Below are 17,476 nucleotides of genomic sequence, written 5' to 3'. Positions count from 1 at the left end.
GGCTGCAGGCTTTTGTGGATCTGGTCGGGTGCCTTCTTTAGCGACCAGATGTCCGAGCGCAAGAGTTTGTCGTTCCCCAAAACGACATTTTTTTAATTGAGCTAAAGACCCGCTTTCTCCAAGCAGTTCAATACCAAGTCCAAACGTTTGTTGTGCTCACTAAACGTTCCCGAAGATCACAATTTCGTCTAAGTAGCACATGCAAATTTCCCATTTCAAGCCGCGGAATATCGTGTCCATGAACCTTTCGAACGTTGCGGGCGCTTTACAGAACCCGAAAGGCACCACGCTAAACTCAAATAGTTCGTCGGGCGTTACAAATGCTCTTTTCTCTGTCGTCCCTGTGCATAGGAATTTGCCAGTAACCTGACCGTAAATCAACAAAGGAAAAGTAAGATGCAGCAAAGAGGCAGTCGATGGCGTCGTCAATTCGTGGAAGCGGATATATCTTTCTCAGTAACGGGTTTAAGCGACGATAATCAACGCAGAATCGCCATGTACCGTCTTTCTTCTTCAACAATATCACGGGGGCCGCCAAGGAATAGATGATTCTCGAATGACCATTGCATAGCATTTCTTGGACATGATAGTTATCTTGCGTTCTGACGGGGACGCACGATAGAGTTTTTGTCTGATTGGCTGGGCGGCCCCTGTGTTGATGCGTGACGAGTTCTGGACACACGAATCGATGGCCAGCCGTCGTGCTGCTCAAAGTCGAATACCGAGGAGTGTTTCGTAAGCAGGGCCATCAACACTCGACGCTCGTGATCACTCAGTGATTTATAAATCATGGAAAGTATCTTCGTGCTCCCGGGGCTCGAGCACTGGTTGCTCCTCCATCAGGTAGCTCTGGAAGTACTGCCACCGATGTAGGTGAGTCATCCTTAAACGTGGCAAGCTTTAGGCCTTGAGGTAGCACTGTCGCTTCAGTGGAACAGTTTAGCGCCCACAGGCCCGCGCATCCATTGGTCGCTGAGACCACGCAGTGAAGAACACGTTTTTCTTCAAGCAGTTCCGATGCACAGGTTCCACTCGGAAATGAACAGGCGACGGTGTGTGTGCTGTGAGGCCTGTTGTTCAATTTTCCAACACAAGATGTGGTGGAAAGAACGTTCTTTCTCGTCTTTTCCGCTCACACTCCTTCCTCCTCCACTCATGCGGCTACAGTGACTGTAACATTTCTCCCCCTAGACGAAGCCTGCCGGGCAAGTCAGTGAAGTTCTCGGTGTGAAGGGCTTGAGACGAGCGACGTGCACAACCTCATTAATGCGGAGCGCCGTCCAGTTGCGGTGAGACGCGCCCGTCGATAATTCACTTCACCGAGCTGGTCAACAATAACGTACGGGCCAGAATAGTTGGCGAGAAGTTTCTGACACAGGCCACGTTTGCGCACCGGACACCAATACCAGACTAGATCCCCTGGAGAATAGGTGACATCCCAATGGTGCCTGTCGTACCGTTGCTTTTGACCGGTCTTGCGAAGCCGAAGTACGCATACGGGCCAAGTGTCGAGCTTCTTCAGCGAGACACAGAGTCTCGACGATGGTGAGAACTCGTGGGTGGAGAAAGAAATATGGTGTCCGTGTATGACGCGGCGGACGAGGGTAGAGGAGGAAAAACGGGCTGTAGCCAGTAGTCTCGTGCTGTGCGTATGTAATGAAGGGCAAAATTCTTCCCAGACTTTATGGTTCGATGCGACGTACATTGACAAAACGTTCACCAGTGTGGTGGTACGCTCGGTCATCCGATTTGTTTGCGGGTGATACGGTGTCGAGTGGCGAAAGCTGGAAGCGCAAATCAAAGAAGATCTCTTCTACGCATCTGCAGTAAACTGCGGCGGTCGCAGATGATGACTCGAGGAGGGCCGTGACGGAGAATCATCGAGTGCAGCAGAAAGAGGAAGATTTGGTGGCGGTGGCAAGGTCAAGCAGCCGCGTTGCAGTACCAGGTAAGATGGTCGGCACATACGATGCTCCAACGGTTCGCTTTCGATGAGCGGGAAGGGACCCATGAGATCAATTTGAGTTGCTCAAAGGAGAGCTAGGGGCTTCAATGATGTAGGAGTCCGGTGGTGTCTTAGATGCTTGTGGGCAGACCCTTAGCACACACTGTCCACATAACATTTCAGTTGACCAAGCATTCTGGGTCAGTAAACCTTCTTGGGAACAGATGAAATGTACGCAGCTCCTAGAGTCGGAAATAGAAGCTCGTGCATGGCCGCAGAATAATGGATCGTAGCTATCCGGAACTACAGAAGGAAGCGGGCACAGTGGTTGCGAAATTCCTGTAGAGGAGGCATCACGAACCAATATAATCGGGTTGGCTGAGTTCATGCGCAGTGTGAAAAGCGGCTCTAAGCTGAAGTCTTCTCGCTGCTCCTGCTCAAATGTTCTTTATCAGGACAGCAGGTGCAAAGAAGCAATCAAATTGTCACAAAGTATCCACATCACGAAGTGTCGTGTTAAGCGGCATTCGCGAAAGGCAGTCAGCATCAGCGTGTCGGCGACCACTCTTATATGAACTGTGAAGTTGTACTCCTGGAGACGTAGAGCCCAGTGCGCGAGTCGACCAGAGGGATCACGAAGATTGACAAGCCAGCACAATGAATGATGATTTGTGACGATTGTGAATAGGCGTCCATACACGTACAAGCGAAAACGTTGCACAGCAAAAATGACCGCTAGGCATTGCTGCTCCGTAACGGTGTAATGGCGCTCAGGATTACTTAACGTACGAGTTGCATAATCATGCAATGACGTGCACTTTCCGGTCGCATCGATGAACGAGGACTCTACCGACCCCCACGCCACTCGCATCGGTGTGGATCTCTGTCGGTGCGGCTGGGTCGAAATGCCGATAAGGATGGGACCCGTCGTCAGCAAGCTGTAGTTTAGAAAGTTTTTTGCCAGTAAAGAACCACTAACTTCAGTTGACGAAAAGAAGCGTCGCACTCGTGAGTCCATTCAAGAACGGTGTCCTTATGCAGAAGGCAAGTCAGGGGATACTCGACATCAGCAAAAGCAGTATAAATCGGAGGAAATAAGAGCAGATGCCTAGGAAACTACAAGCTTTTAACAGCCCGAGGAAGCTTAAACGCTTCAACAGCTGCTATCTTTTATGGGTCAGACCTGATACCATCTTTGTCTCGAAGATGGCCAAGCACCAATGTCTGCCGCTCGCCGAAGTGACATTTCTTTGAATTGAGTACTAGGCCGGCGTGTTCGAGGCAGTCTAAGACGACTTCCAAACGCCTGTTGTGCTCTTCAAAAGTGCTTCCAAAGATGACAACGTCGTTTAGGTAACACATGCAAATATTTCGTTTGAAGCCTCGAATGGTGTCCATAAATCTTTCGAAAGTCGCAGGTGTGTTGCAGAGCCCAAATGGCATGACGTTGTACTCGAAAAGGCCGTCCGAGGTTGTAAAGGCCGTTTTTATTTTGTCCGCCGGGTGCATTGGGATTTGCCAGTACCCCGATCGCAAATCTACAGAAGAAAAGTAGAACTTGTTGCTGGGCGAGATCTGAGGAAAGCATGGTTACGCGAACAGGAAAGAATACATGGAAATAAAGTAGGAAACGATAGGTCAGACGCATATCTTTCAGAAGCGAATCTCCAGCGACCTCACCTCCATTGGCCGCGCTCTATAGCATAATGTGGTGCCCAGCGCACAACGAACTGGATGGGAAAGAAAGGACAGACCGCACAGCTAGAGGAAGTAACAACCGAGCGGCGGTCAGAACCCTAGAGGAACCTCCATCCGCAGTGCGTGACATATTGGAAAATCAGAGAATACTAACTAGAATACAAGCACGGGAGCGCCGTCGCATCCAAACGAACTCGCCTAAATCTCCTATGCAATGCACCCGGCGCATTACACAGACAACCTGCCCGGGGTGGAGCAACACCCACGCTGGCTCCCATAACGTGGGACTGTATGGCTAGGCCGGGAGACATCAAGTTACCCCTTCTAAGGCTGACAGACTTCATTCGGCAGTGGGAGGCACTGGTCGCATGCAAGCGAGGACCAGGAGAGCCAACTGGCCCTCCTGAACCAAGCTCAGCGAGCCGCTAGAGCCAGTGGAGCACTAGACTGAGGGCCCCACCCAGACCTGCCGTTAAACCACTTATCTATTTAATAAAGCTTTTCGTCCTCCTCTAGTATTCCGCGTTGGTGACCTTGAACGACGCCTTGGTGAGGGGGACGGGTCCAATCGAGGAACAGGAGGCGGCGTCACGCTACTGTCGGAGGCAGGTCAGCGGTTCCGGAAGTTTCCTTTCCAAATGTTGCTGCCAGCAGGCGATTGTGCCATAGAAGGTCATTGGGCACTGGGGCAGCAAGTTGATCGTACCGAGGCCTTTGACGATGAGGACAAAAACGGGATAATTTGACCAAGAACGCCGCAGATGTAGCAGTCCGGAAGTGGACGGCTTCTGCGGTAGTCTTCAGAACTTCAGAACACGTCAGCACCCCTAGGACGAATGACTGGGTCGTAACGCGAGAGAATTGCCCAGTGGTGGGACATCCAGAGGAACGGCCGTAACGAGAGCGAGGTTCAAATCGGGTATCCGAAGGAGCAGTGGGCCTCTTGATGCCGGGCGTGTCGCTACTCTGATAAATCCTCGATGTTGACTGACGGTTGCCATTATTCATAGGTGGAGAAGTAACCGGGGCTTGCGAAAAGGAGGCATCAGAGACATCAGGCAGGACGACGTGCCGTCTCGTTGTGCCTGTCCAGGTCCTCGCGGGCGATCTGTCTTATGGTCGACGCGAGGTGAAATGAAGAGCTCATATCGATACTGGCCACAGTGGTAACATTGGCCAATCGGCCAGACTTTGGCGTTATTCGGCGCATCTTCAATGCCTCGAACGTACATCAGTGCTTCATGGCATCAGACACTTGAAGCGAGACTGTCCTTGCCGATCAGAAAATTGTACACATTCTTGCTATGCACTGAGCAGGTGCCCAGACCTTGCCTTCCTCGGACATTCTTGCGATGGTTTTGTTTGACAATTTCAAGATCGCCTCGATGTAGGCGGTGCAAACTCTCACCTGGTATAGCTGCTCTCTCTGCCAGGGTGTGCTCGGAGCGTTTCTTTTTCGCGTCCGAGTCACCGAAGCATTCCTTAGCTATAAACGAAGCGTTCCCACGTCGTTAATAATTCTTCGTTATTCCTCAAACCACATCAGGACAGTGTCAGTGATTGCGAAGACACGTTGGTTAGTTGGTAATGTCCCCAATCGTTGGACTTGCTTACTGTTTGGTATGCCTGAGTCACTCTTCTACATCTTCACTTGCTTTCCCGGCGAAAACCCGAATTTCTTGGTAGTAGCGCCACGTACCAGCAGGAGTGGCAGGCATCGGTCCCTGTGTGTCTCCTTCGTTGGACATGTTAACAGGCAAAGATGGTAGTCAGGCAAAGTGACGACTCCGGCGAAGAATAAATGGCTCCCGGTCCGCCGTTACTTCAAGTACCCTGCACCTTCCACCAAAACTGTTACCACGCTAGAACAAACGGGGTTTTATTAAAGCAGGCTTCAGGGCGAGCTGACGATGATGATGATGATGCCTCAACACTTGGCACAACCCACTGAGGGGGATAGGCCACGAACCGGGTGGTATTATGATAGAAATTTAAAATAACTAATTTATAAAATACATAAGTATAAAAATTAAAATAAATGACTAATTGAAAATGAGAATTACAGCAATAATAATAATCAAGTACTCTATACAAAGTTAGCCTTGCCTGAATAGCAATAGTAATATGAATTTAATAATAAATTCAATACTGCAAAGGAAATACGTAGATTTTGAATAATAATAATAATAATAATAATAATAATAATAATAATATTAATTGTGGTTTTGTGCCCTTACTTTTTGAATTTGCTAAATCTATAATTCATTGAAGGATAAATAAATCAATTATGTAAAAATGGGAAAATAGAGCCTCCCACGGGCAAGAACGTTCTCTTTCTCGTCTTTCCCGCTCACACTCCGTCCTCTTCCACTCATGCGGCTACATTGACTGTAATAATATTCTTTACCATGAAACTCCCATGCCTTCTTTTCAAATTCGATTTTGTATACTGACAGGCCAAACTTTTTTGGACATCTCTGGGGAGAAGCATAGATATGCTTCTCCGCAGAGACGCTCCTATACGCGTAGTGCGCGCCGCCGGAAGCGCTACTGGTGGCGACCTTGCTCCTAACGGGCGGGAGAGTAAGCAGCCATCCTCCGTACTTTTCTGCGTCGTTGTTCGTGTGTCTCCGCTTGGTTCACGTTTACGTAGTGAAATAAGCAACGTCCGTCGCATGTGTGGGGTTGGCGAAACTTCAGGACATGTCGAATAACAACTGCTGTGTGGTGGGGTGCTCAAACACCTACAAAAACTCGCCGGGGACGCGGTTTCACCCATTCCCCGCGAGGCCGCATGAGCAGGAGCGACGGAAACAATGGATCGCCGCCGTTCGTCGGAAAGGTGAACCCCTTCGTCATTTTCTGCGTTAATGCGTCGCTTCTTGTTATCACGCTTTCGACTTGCCATCTCGTTGTTTGCTGCACTCGATCATGTTGACACGGGCAAGCGACGAAGGTCATCACGGCCTGCCCATATTTTGCTTCGGTTCGACCACGGTGCAGCATGCGGGATAAAGGCACTTCGCAGGTTCTGAATGCCGCTTGCCGCTTCTTTACCGTGTTGCTCTAGCTAGGGCGCACAACTGCACGAGTTCATCGTGTGGCGTGTTAAAGCTGCTGAACATCATTCCAAGCATTTTTGTTTTGTTTTGTTTTATGCGGCCCGTAAATCGTCGCACCAGCAGTTATGTTTTTGGATCTATTTTATGTGTGCTTTCGAGCGTGTTTGACTGTTTCTAATTTCTTCTTAATAACTGTTGTTAATTTCTTTTTAAATATGAGGTCTTTGCCTCGCCTAGTTTTAATGGTTTTGAATCACTCTGCGTTTTTTCGGAATGATTAGACAAATGTTTCTTTAACAGCTTCATTATTTTCGCTCGCGAATATCTCTGCTGCTGTGGTTCCTTGGAAAATGTGTTAGAAAAGATGTAGACTTGCTGTTAGCAGCTGCATATGGTTATGGTACTTTTGTTAGATTCTCGCAGAAAAATTCGCCTTATGTTTGAGAACTCCTTACAGCTTCCTACTGTCTGAGCTCAGTTACCACATAGAGTGCTATGTTTGTTTCACAGCTGAATACATTTTGCGTGTGCACGCTGTGCTAATTCTAATCATTTGTTAATATATTGCCACGGGGATGAGAGTAGCAAAAGCGATAGGAAAATTATATTTACACGATATATACAGAGAGAAAGAGACGGCTGGCAAGATGGCAGAACAACAACAACACGAGCGCTGCCCAGATCGTCGTCTTCACCGTCTTTTTGGCGCATTCTTCCATGCTCGGCATAGCGCGTAACATAGAACCCCCGCCGTCGAGAGCGCCGTCTCGGCGCTTAAGGAGCAGTAGGATCTTGTCCGGCAACATAAGGCTTAAGGCGGGAGACGTGCACGATATCAGTGGCGGACGCGGCAGATGAGCGACTGTCCAATGGAGTGATCTCGTACGTGACGTCTGTGACTTGGCGTAGGACCTTGTAAGGCCCGGAGTATCGGGAAAGAAGCTTTGACGACGAGCCAACGTGGCGGCAAGTCGTCCAGAGGAGGACCAAAGAGCCCGGAGAGTAATTAACGACTCTGTGATGGCTATCGTAGCGGGCCTTCTGGGACAGCTGGGAGGCATGAAGACGATCCCTGGCAACCTGGCGAGCCGTTGCAGCCCGAGAAGCTGCATCGCGAGCGTAGTCGGTAACAGGGTGCACAGGGGATGGTAAAAGAGTCTCGAAGGGCAATGTGGGATGGCGGCCAAACAAGAGATAAAAGGGAGAAAATCCAGCGGTTTCATGGCGGGACGAGTTGTAGGCGAATGTCACATATGGCAAGGTGCTGTCCCAATCACGGTGGTCTGAGGAAACGTACATGGAGAAAAATTGTAGTCAGCGTGCGGTTGAGGCGCTCGGTAAGCCCATTGGTTTGCGGATGGTAGGCAGTGGTTAGCTTATGACGGATGGAACACGAACGAAGAATGTCGTCGACGACTTTGGACAGAAAGGAGCCACCACGGTCGGTCAGCAGCTGTCGAGGAGCGCCGTGGTGAAGAATAACGTCGTGAAGTAGGAATTCCGCAAAGTCAGTGGCACAGCTTGTCGGTAGTGCCCGCGTGATAGCGTATCGTGTCGCGTAGTCCGTAGCGACGGCAATCCACTTGTTCCCAGTCAGAGATGTTGGGAATGGCCCGATGAGATCAAGGCCGACGCGGTAGAACGGGACACCGGGAATGTCGATTGGGCTGAAGAGGACCGGCTGGCGACAAGGATGGACGCTTGAGGCGCTGGCAAGACTCGCAAGAAGCAACGTATCGGCGCACAGAGCGGTGGAGGCCTGGCCAGAAGAACCGACGCCGAACGCGATCGTACGTGCGAGTTGCTCCGAGATGGCCAGCGGTTGGGGCATCATGAAGCTGTGCGAGGACAGTGGAACGGAGCGTTTCGGGAACAACCAGTAGAAGCTCTGGGCCATCGGAGCTGGTATTGCGTCTGTATAAGATGCCGTCACGAAGCACGAATAATTGTACGGACGGGGCACAGTCATGAGAGCGTAGACGGCGGATAATTGACCGCAAATTGGCATCGCTGAGCTGTTCGCTGCGTATGTCGGATAAATCGGATATCGCGAAGACACAGGCGTCCGAATCGTGCGCTGACAAGTCGGGAGGGTCCACTGGATGACGGGATAGGCAGTCCGCATCCTGGTGCAGTCTGCCAGATTTGTAAGTTACGTCAAAGCTGTATTCTTGCAGTTTCAGTGCCCAGCGACCAAGTCGTCCAGTCGGATCTTTGAGGGAAGACAACCAGCAAAGCGCATGTGGGTCTGTGATGACCGAAAAGGTGCGGCCAAACAAGTATGGTCGAAACTTTCCGACAGCCCAAACTAGTGCGAGGGACTCGCGCTCAGTGATCGAAACTTTGCACTCCGAAGAGGAAAGAAGGCGACTGGCATAGGCGATGACACGATCGCGTCCTTGTTGCTGCTGGGCGAGAACAGCGCCGATGCCATGTCTACTGGCGTCGGTGCGAAGTTCAGTAGGGGCTGACGGGACAAAATGGGCCAAGATGGGTGGTGACGTAAGTAACGTCGTGAGCGTGTGAAACGCAGTAGCCTGTTCAGGACCCCAAGAAAATGGCGTTTCCTTCTTCAAGAGTTCCGTTAGTGGACGGGCAACGTCGGCGAAGTTCCTGACAAAACGTCGAAAATAGGAGCACAAGCCGACAAAGCTCCGGACGTCTTTAGTGGAACGTGGTATAGGGAAGTCTTTGACAACACGAATTTTGTCTGGGTCGGGTTGCACGCCTTCAGCACTCACAAGGTGGCCAAGCACAGTGATGTCGCGGCGGCCAAAACGGCATTTGGAAGAGTTCAGCTGAAGGCCTGCTCGCCTGAAAACTTCAAGAACTGCCGACAATCGGCTAAGGTGACTGTCAAATGTCAATGAGAACACGATGACATCATCAATGTAACACAGGCAAGTTGACCATTTGTATCCACGGAGGAGGGAGTCCATCATCCTTTCAAATGTGGCTGGGGCATTACACAGTCCAAAGGGCATTACCTTAAACTGGTAAAGTCCATCGGGCGTAACAAATGCGGTCTTGTCACGGTCTTGATCATCGACGGAGATCTGCCAGTAGCCTGACCTCAGGTCGATAGAAGAGAAATATGCAGAGCCGTGTAGACAGTCGAGAGCGTCGTCGATCCGCGGCAAAGGGTAGACGTCCTTGCGCGTTACCTTGTTTAAGTGGCGGTAGTCGACGCAGAAGCGCCAGCTGCCATCTTTCTTCTTCACCAGGACGACCGGTGACGCCCATGGACTGCATGAAGGTTCAATGACGTCCTTAGTGAGCATCTTGTCGGCTTAACGCTGTATCACTTCTCGCTCGGCATGGGACACGCGATAGGGACGTCGTCTGATTGGGCTGGCGTCCCCAGTATTGATCTTATGAGTGACCACAGATGTCTGTCCCAAAGGACGGTCATTGAAGTCAAAGATGTCGCGGTAGGACTTCAATATGCGCCGCATATCGGCTGTCTGTGCAGGAAGGAGGTCAACGCAATCATCTTGTCAATATCACCGTCGACGAGAATGTGTGAGAAAGAGGAAGGGGCAGAGGATAAAGAAGCGTCGGTGACGAATGCAGAAACAGCACACTCATCGATAGAAGCAATGTGGCCTAGAGTCATGCCGCTTGGGATGAGTTGCGTGCACCAGCTAAAGTTCAGTATGGGTAGCGACGTGTGATTATCCGCAACTCTAATAAGCGTGTGAGGAAGAGCGAGGTTTTTGGCGAATACGACGTCAACGATCGGGGTCAAGATGTAATCGCCATCGGGAATGGGCGAACAAGACCGCAAGTTCACATACATAACGGCTTGAGGAGGTAGCCTAACGTAATCCACTGAGCACAAGCGCTGTTGGCGTGTAGTAGGAGCGTCATGGTAGCATGGTAGGTCTAGCTGAAGCAAGCCGGTTCCACAGTCAATAAGGGCAGAATGGGCAGACAGAAAATCCATACCGAGAATGAGGTCATGGGAGCATTTCTCGAGCACGGCAAGGAGTACGCTTGTGGATCGGTCAGCAACACTGATTCGGGCGGAGCACATCCCTAGCACGGGAAACGTTCCGCCATCGGCGATACTAGTGATCGGTACTGTGGGTGGTGTTAGGACCTTCTTAAGGCAGCGACGAAGCTCCGAATTCATCACTGATATCTGGGCCCCAGTGTCCACTAGAGCGACAACATGTGCGTCATCCAGTTTAACGTCTCTCAGGTTTCGTCTGGTCTGCAGTGTGGTCAGAGGATTTGGCAGGCGGGTCGTCGATGCAGCATCACCTCTGGGAGCTGCATCGTCTAGTTTTCCCGAGGGAGTCGTTCAATCGGCGACGTAGGGCGGCGAAATTGGGGCGCGCGAGATGATTGGCGACGCGACAACGGCGAACGGGACTGGTGACCACGTGGGGATGGCGAACGACGATACGACATGGGGGGAGCGTCTTCAGCGGTGGTTTGGGGATGCTCGTGGTAGGGCTGAAATCGGCCGTGATCCATGTCGGGGTGACGGTTGTTTCCATAGGGAGCCTTATACCAATACCACCGGCTGTTACAATGGCGGGCCACGTGTCCAATGCGACGGCAGTTAAAGCAAATGGGACGGTCATCAGAAGTCCTCCGCTCGGCTGGGTTGCGATTACGGAAAGGCGGCCTTTGACCTTGGGCGTGTGAAAGTGAGGGACGGCGGTCGATCACCTGCGAAGGAGCTGCGGCGCACACAGAGTCCAGGCCAGCATTGGAGAGCTCCTGATGAACGATAGCTTGGACTAGTGGCACCATCTGGGAGCTATGATCACAAGTACGGCCACACGTAGAAGCAGGAGACGCAGCGTCAAGTTCACGTCGGATGATCTTTTTCACGTTTTCCACGGTGAGCGGCGCCGACGGCTCAGGTACGTCTTCGCAGGACCACGTTGCTGCCGTGTTCGGAAGTCGAGCGAAATTATTGGCAATGCGTCGACTTTTGGCGGTCTCAAAGCGCTTGCACTCTTGAATGATGACATCGATGGTGTCGCAGTCTTTGCAGATTAGCAGGTTGAAGGCATCATCTGCTATGCCCTTTAACACGTGGTCGACTTTCTCAGACTCCGCCATGCCGTCGTCGGGTTTGCGGCAAAGGGCAAGCACGTCCTGTATATAAGTCAGGTATGACTATGTCGCTGTCTGTGCACGAGATGTCAGCTCCTTCTTTGCTGCTGCCTTTCTACCTGCGGACTTGCCGAACAGGGAACGCATCTTTTCCTTGCATGCATCCCAGCTCCCAATTTCCTCTTCATTATTCTGAAACCACACCTTCGCGGTTCCCTCGAGATGAAATAATATGTTTGCCAACATGATCGTGTCATCCCAGTGATTATTCTTACTTGCACGCTCATACAAGGGTAGCCAGTCCTCGATGTCGACGTTGTCAGTCCCGCAGAATGTGCCTGGGCCCTTTAGCTGAGCCAGGACGACCGTTGTCGTTGCAACCGCCTCGGTGGGCGCAGACACTTCTTCCGCCATCGTGGATAAAGCCAAGCGTCGGCCGCTGCGGAGCTCCGTTGTACCGTGTGGGTACCCCGCACCTCCCACCAAAATGCCACGGCGATGAGAGTAACAAAAGGGATAGGATAATTATATTTACACGATATATACAGAGAGAAAGAGACGGCTGGCAAGATGGCAGAACAACAACACGAGCGCTGCCCAGATCGTCGTCTTTACCGTCTTTTTGGCGGATTCCTCCATGCTCGGCATAGCGCGTAACAATATTTTGAGGCGTAGAAGTGCAATGCCTGGTAACGTTCTGTGTGCTTGCATTCGTGCGTGTTATGATGGGCATTTTTGCGTATTGGTTCATTTAGTGCGGATGGCAGTCCGTGGCAGCCTACCAGACACACCAGGATCTGCAGCTGTCACTTTGTAAATGGCGAGAAGTCGAGAAGCTCTGCCTATCTACCAACCTTGTTTCCAAGTGCGTAGAGGTCTACCAACGTTGCTACTGCACATAGGTATGAAAGGTAAATGCTAAGCACAGTGCAAAATGTAAGTATAAGGGAATTAAATGTGTTCCTTTGCGTAGCAGAAATCATCCATCACCAGCCTACTTAAGTCCACTGCAGGACATTCTTCTGCAGCTATCCGTATCGTGCACCTTGTGTGTTCCCTCTACTCGTCTGCTTACCTTCTCTCGTTATCCTCTCTCTTTCCCTAATAGACCACCTTTTAGCTGTTCTATGCAATATATCATAACTAGTGGCAATCATAACTAACTGGCGTGCCTCATAATCAGGACTGGTTTTGGCACGTTAAACCCCAGAAAGAAGAATCATAACTAACTACGGAGTCAGCCAAGGAGACTCTTTAAGAGCAGTAACAGATAAACAGAAACGAAAGAGGCGTGAGAGCCACAAGTCTTTCACGTTGCAAGCAAGGTACTGTACAGCACAAGTTTTGTTTTTCGTGGACACATGCTTTCTTTCTTATCTGGAGAGAATGTTAAAGATACTTTTGGATTTATGGTTGTGGCATTGCTGCATGTGCCATTCAAGGTTATCTGGTTGCTCTAAATTAAGCTTTTCGGACTCTGGTGTCTTTATTCTAATACAGGAGTTATTCTGACATTAAAATAATGTAATTATAAATGGTCTGAACAACTCTTCTTGCCGTCATAAAATTGCTCCCATTAGCAGCTTGTTCTAGCTAAATTTCTGGTACATAAATGCCACCTGTTAACACTGCCAACGTACGCATGTTGTTTATATGAATAGACTTGTTTATGCCGAACAAGCACAGTCTCTTTAGTGCTTTGTTCATTTTGCTTAAACAATAATATCATGCAGGCTCCGGTCACATGAGCAGCACAGACAAGCCACATGGAGCTGTGTGTTGCCAGTTCCTGACGGCCAAGAATGGAGTGGTGCAACTGCAGTGCACAAAAGTGTAGGTATTGTTAAATAGGCTGTGCTCCCTTTGTCTGGGCAGATTATAAAGCTTTTTAGGACTTGCAACTGTTTGCTATTGTGAAGTGCAATATTCACAACTTGAACAGCTGCACACATGCACAAGAAAGGTTACACAAGCACTCACTACGAACTGTTTATTACCACCAGCAGAAACCCGCCTTTTCACCTCAATGTCCTTGCATTCTTTTATTATAAATTAATTTCTAAGCATTCCTCTAAGGTAACCTTAAAAGCTAAGACAGATTTTTGGCAGCTGACCCTGCAACTTAAGTAGGAACAATCTTTAGTGCTGAATAAATCACAGTGGTAGTTGTTCATCCATGGTGTTACCAGGAGCTGAGCATATCTGAATGTGGCCAACAGCAATAACAATGCTTTCGAACACGCCCTAGAGCTACCAGTATGTTCAACGTTTTCAGGAATAGTCTTACCAAAACAAGAGCTGAAAGCAGCTACATTGTCTGTCTCTGAAAGAAGGTCTGCACCTAAAAGGAAATGTCACAGCCTCGGTGTACATGAAAAATGCACGTGGATATGCAGAAACTTCCCTTGCGTGCCTGTTATGGCCATGCAACACATTTTGTAACAGCCGTCCACAGCAGTAGTTCTAAGGTGCCTACCAACCAGGAAAACCCTCTCATGAAATTCGGTGTTTCAGGAAAGTTCAGGCAAATGTAAAATGTCATATTTCTACTCTACATTTCTTCAGTAGCGCTTGTAATGTGAGAGGAAAATTGGACAGGTGATGGCTATGCTTCTGTTGCTTTGCATAGTGCAAAAACAAAGTTGAAAGGAGAAATGGCAAGAAGGTAACCCCACTGTGGTTTAAATTTGTGCAGGTAGAAACGCAGACAGACCCTTGCACATGGTTCTCGGAGGTGGATATGCCGAGCCTCTTCTTTTGTTGTTTAAAAGAATGCGAAGCTGAGACGCAGGTAGGATGAGGCTTACTAGAGTGGCTTGTACACATTTGATCTTGCGTGTGCTTGCTTACAGTGAACGAAGCTACGTTTTTTAAGTCAATTTAGGAGGATCTGCTTTTCAGTGCGTTGTTTTCAGTAGTCAGCATTTTACCATGGTGCTAGAACTGCTTAACAAAAGAATAAATTACTGCCGTCATAGTCAAACATTACCTTATACCCTGTCGACTGCAGAATGAATTTTTGCAGTAAGACTACAATCCGTGCCCAGAGATTTTCTCATTTCATCTCAACATGAAATTTTCTGCCTGGCCTGGCTACACTCCATTTTCCTTCAATTTCACTTCATTACTTTAATTTGCCATTGATTGATTGTCTTGAAGTATTACTGTTCCGAGATCCACTTTCTTGTCACGTTGATATAATTTGTCCAGACCACGTCTTTCTCAGTCATGCAGCAATGTTTGGGCAAATAGTGTTTTTAACTTTTGATGCAGCGCGAAACGTAACAGGACACAAGAAGGCACAAGTAAAAAGACAACGCACAGCGCTGTGTTTTGTCATTTTACTTGTGCTGTGCGCGTTGTCTTTTTACTTGTGCCTTCTTGTGTCCTGTTACTTTTCGCACCTCATCAAAAGTGTTCCTCATGAATCACTAAAAAGACCCCATCGCTACCCTTGTCGAGTGCTTTTAAGACTCTTCTGTGTGTTTCTTTACCTAACATATCTGCTCTAGGTTGTTCTTCCCTGCAAGAAGGAAAGCAAAGATGCTACATGGGGAACATCCTACGACGTCAAGGACGCTGCTTGTGATCCTATGAACGTTGACCACATGACCTCAAGCCCTGGCTTCTGTGGTTATGCGAGTGTTTCATCCTGCCCCAGTGACAAACCTTCAGATATTTTAAAGTGTATTGCTGGAGTTTCAGTGAGTGTTTTTACAAAGCTGCTATGTCTTGTAGTTCAGGCGCTCAATGTACAGGGGAATGAGGACACCACCAGTGCTTCAAGCAAATAGCTTCTTTTTTTGATGAAACTAAAACTAAACTTGTCCTAGTCGTCCTTGGCAGTGTTTTTTGGGTTGCACAGACCCACATGTTCAAGGCATTTTCTGCTCATCCTTTCCACTCTCCATGCAAAAATGCGGCCAGTAATTTACTGGCCATCACGGCCAACCACGCAGCTGATGATGTCCAACTGCTTCAAGCCCGACTATGTGAACTGCAGGGTTATCATTGACTGCACAGATGTACCCTGCGCAGCGCCAAGCACTGTCCATGAGAAAGTGCTCATGTATTCTAGCTACAAAGGAACATACACTGTGAAATTCCTTGTAGGAATAACTCCAATTGGCATCATAAGCTGTATATCAAGGCCTTATGGGGGCCGTGCCACCTACTCTCTTATAACATCTGACTGTGGCATATTGCACATGCTCGAGCCAGGGGACCTTGTGCTCGCTGACAAGGGGTTTCCCTCAAATCAAGAGTGCTCTTGTGGAGCGAGAAGTTCGATTTCAGATGCCAATCTTTGCACGACCAAATGAGCCTTTTACACGTGAGGAGGTTCTCAGCACCTACAAGATTGCAAGTGCAAGGATACATGTTGAGCGGTGTATACAGCGCATGAAGCTTTTCAGAATATTGTCCGAAAGACTGTCTGCTGATCTGCTTCCTCACATTGGCAAAATCGTCGACATGTGTGCAGTGCTGGCAAATTTGCAGGCTCCAATTATTAAGGACAAAGATTAGTGGGCATGCAAGGAAATCATAGCGTGGCATCTATAATAGTGCCTTGTACATATCCTTTCCGCCTGAAAAAGAAAGGTACTTTCGGCCCATAATTGTAAATGCTCCCTTAATCAGTGCTACATCTTGCCTCCACAGAGGGAAAGAAACACTCCACCGCCCGCCTCGAAGTTCCCTAAATTTCAGTTTCAAAGAGGATTTTCTTTGCTAGGAGGGCATTTCAATTCAAGGATGATTTGTGAATACTGGCCTTAATCTTATACTTTTTTATGCGGGCCTTAGTCTTATGTGTGCACATTTGGAAAACTAAGGTGTAGTACTACCGTGGATTGCTGCATGTTTACCAGTGGTGCATGAAGCTGCAAGCTATAACATGCTTCTTTATCCTAATTATTCAGTGTTTGTGAGCACGTTTATCGTGCAAAATTCGTGGTCACCAGCTTGAAGTGAATCATTATGTAGAGTATGTGCATGAAACCAGTTTGTAGCATTTGTGTTCGAGCGTGCTTGGCTATTCACCTTGTGCATTTTTGTAAGTTGTATCACTTTTTGCCCACTCTGAGTTGGCATTGTTTTTGCAATATTTTAGTAACAGATTTAATGAACTCTGTAAATGTTTGTGAAGACCATTTGTAATGTGTGCAGATGTGCAACCACAATGAACTTTATTTGTTTCATCTTCTCACTACGCTGCCTTTTCATGGTTGTGCGTGTGGTAGTGCACATAAATGTGCATGCATTTATACAACTTAGCAAGTTATGTCAATGGAACACAATTTATTATAATTTTCACATCAATGTAAAAGTCGACCAACCAGTAATGTGACAAAGTTTTAAGTGCAGTAAGTGAAAAAAAAATAAATTTGTTTTGATCTGAAGGGTGTATAACGATTTTTGATAGAGCTGTGCCTATTTCTCTAGAAGTTTCTCACTTTTCCTGCTTTAGTGTTTACTCACATTTTGTACGCTTTGTGTTGCCCTTGCAGATGCCACTTCTTATTTTGTAGTAGAAATTGGCATCGTCCACCTATGTGTACCCATGTACACAGATAGGCTTCAGTGACACAGAAATGTGAAAATATGACACAAAACAGTGCACAACCTTTTTGCAAACTTTAATGCATCTGTAATGATAGGCAATGTAGTAGCATTATTGTGCTGGAAGAAAGCAAGG

At 48.5% G+C, this 17,476-nt stretch overlaps 1 long non-coding RNA gene across 1 annotated transcript; it reads left to right on the top strand.

The window, feature by feature from the left end:
- Positions 1–6,674: 6,674 nt before the first annotated feature.
- Positions 6,675–16,007, top strand: LOC125942875 (uncharacterized). The gene is made up of 5 exons (XR_007465387.1): positions 6,675–6,808; positions 12,534–12,689; positions 13,512–13,615; positions 14,478–14,569; positions 15,291–16,007. It is a non-coding gene; the product is annotated as an uncharacterized LOC125942875 (long non-coding RNA).
- The last annotated feature ends 1,469 nt before the right edge of the window (positions 16,008–17,476 follow it).

The sequence above is a fragment of the Dermacentor silvarum genome, chromosome 2 (genome assembly GCF_013339745.2).
Source record: "Dermacentor silvarum isolate Dsil-2018 chromosome 2, BIME_Dsil_1.4, whole genome shotgun sequence".
Lineage (NCBI taxonomy): Eukaryota > Metazoa > Arthropoda > Arachnida > Ixodida > Ixodidae > Dermacentor > Dermacentor silvarum.
Note: the sequence above shows the minus strand (reverse complement) of the source record. Positions and strands in the feature narration are given on the sequence as shown.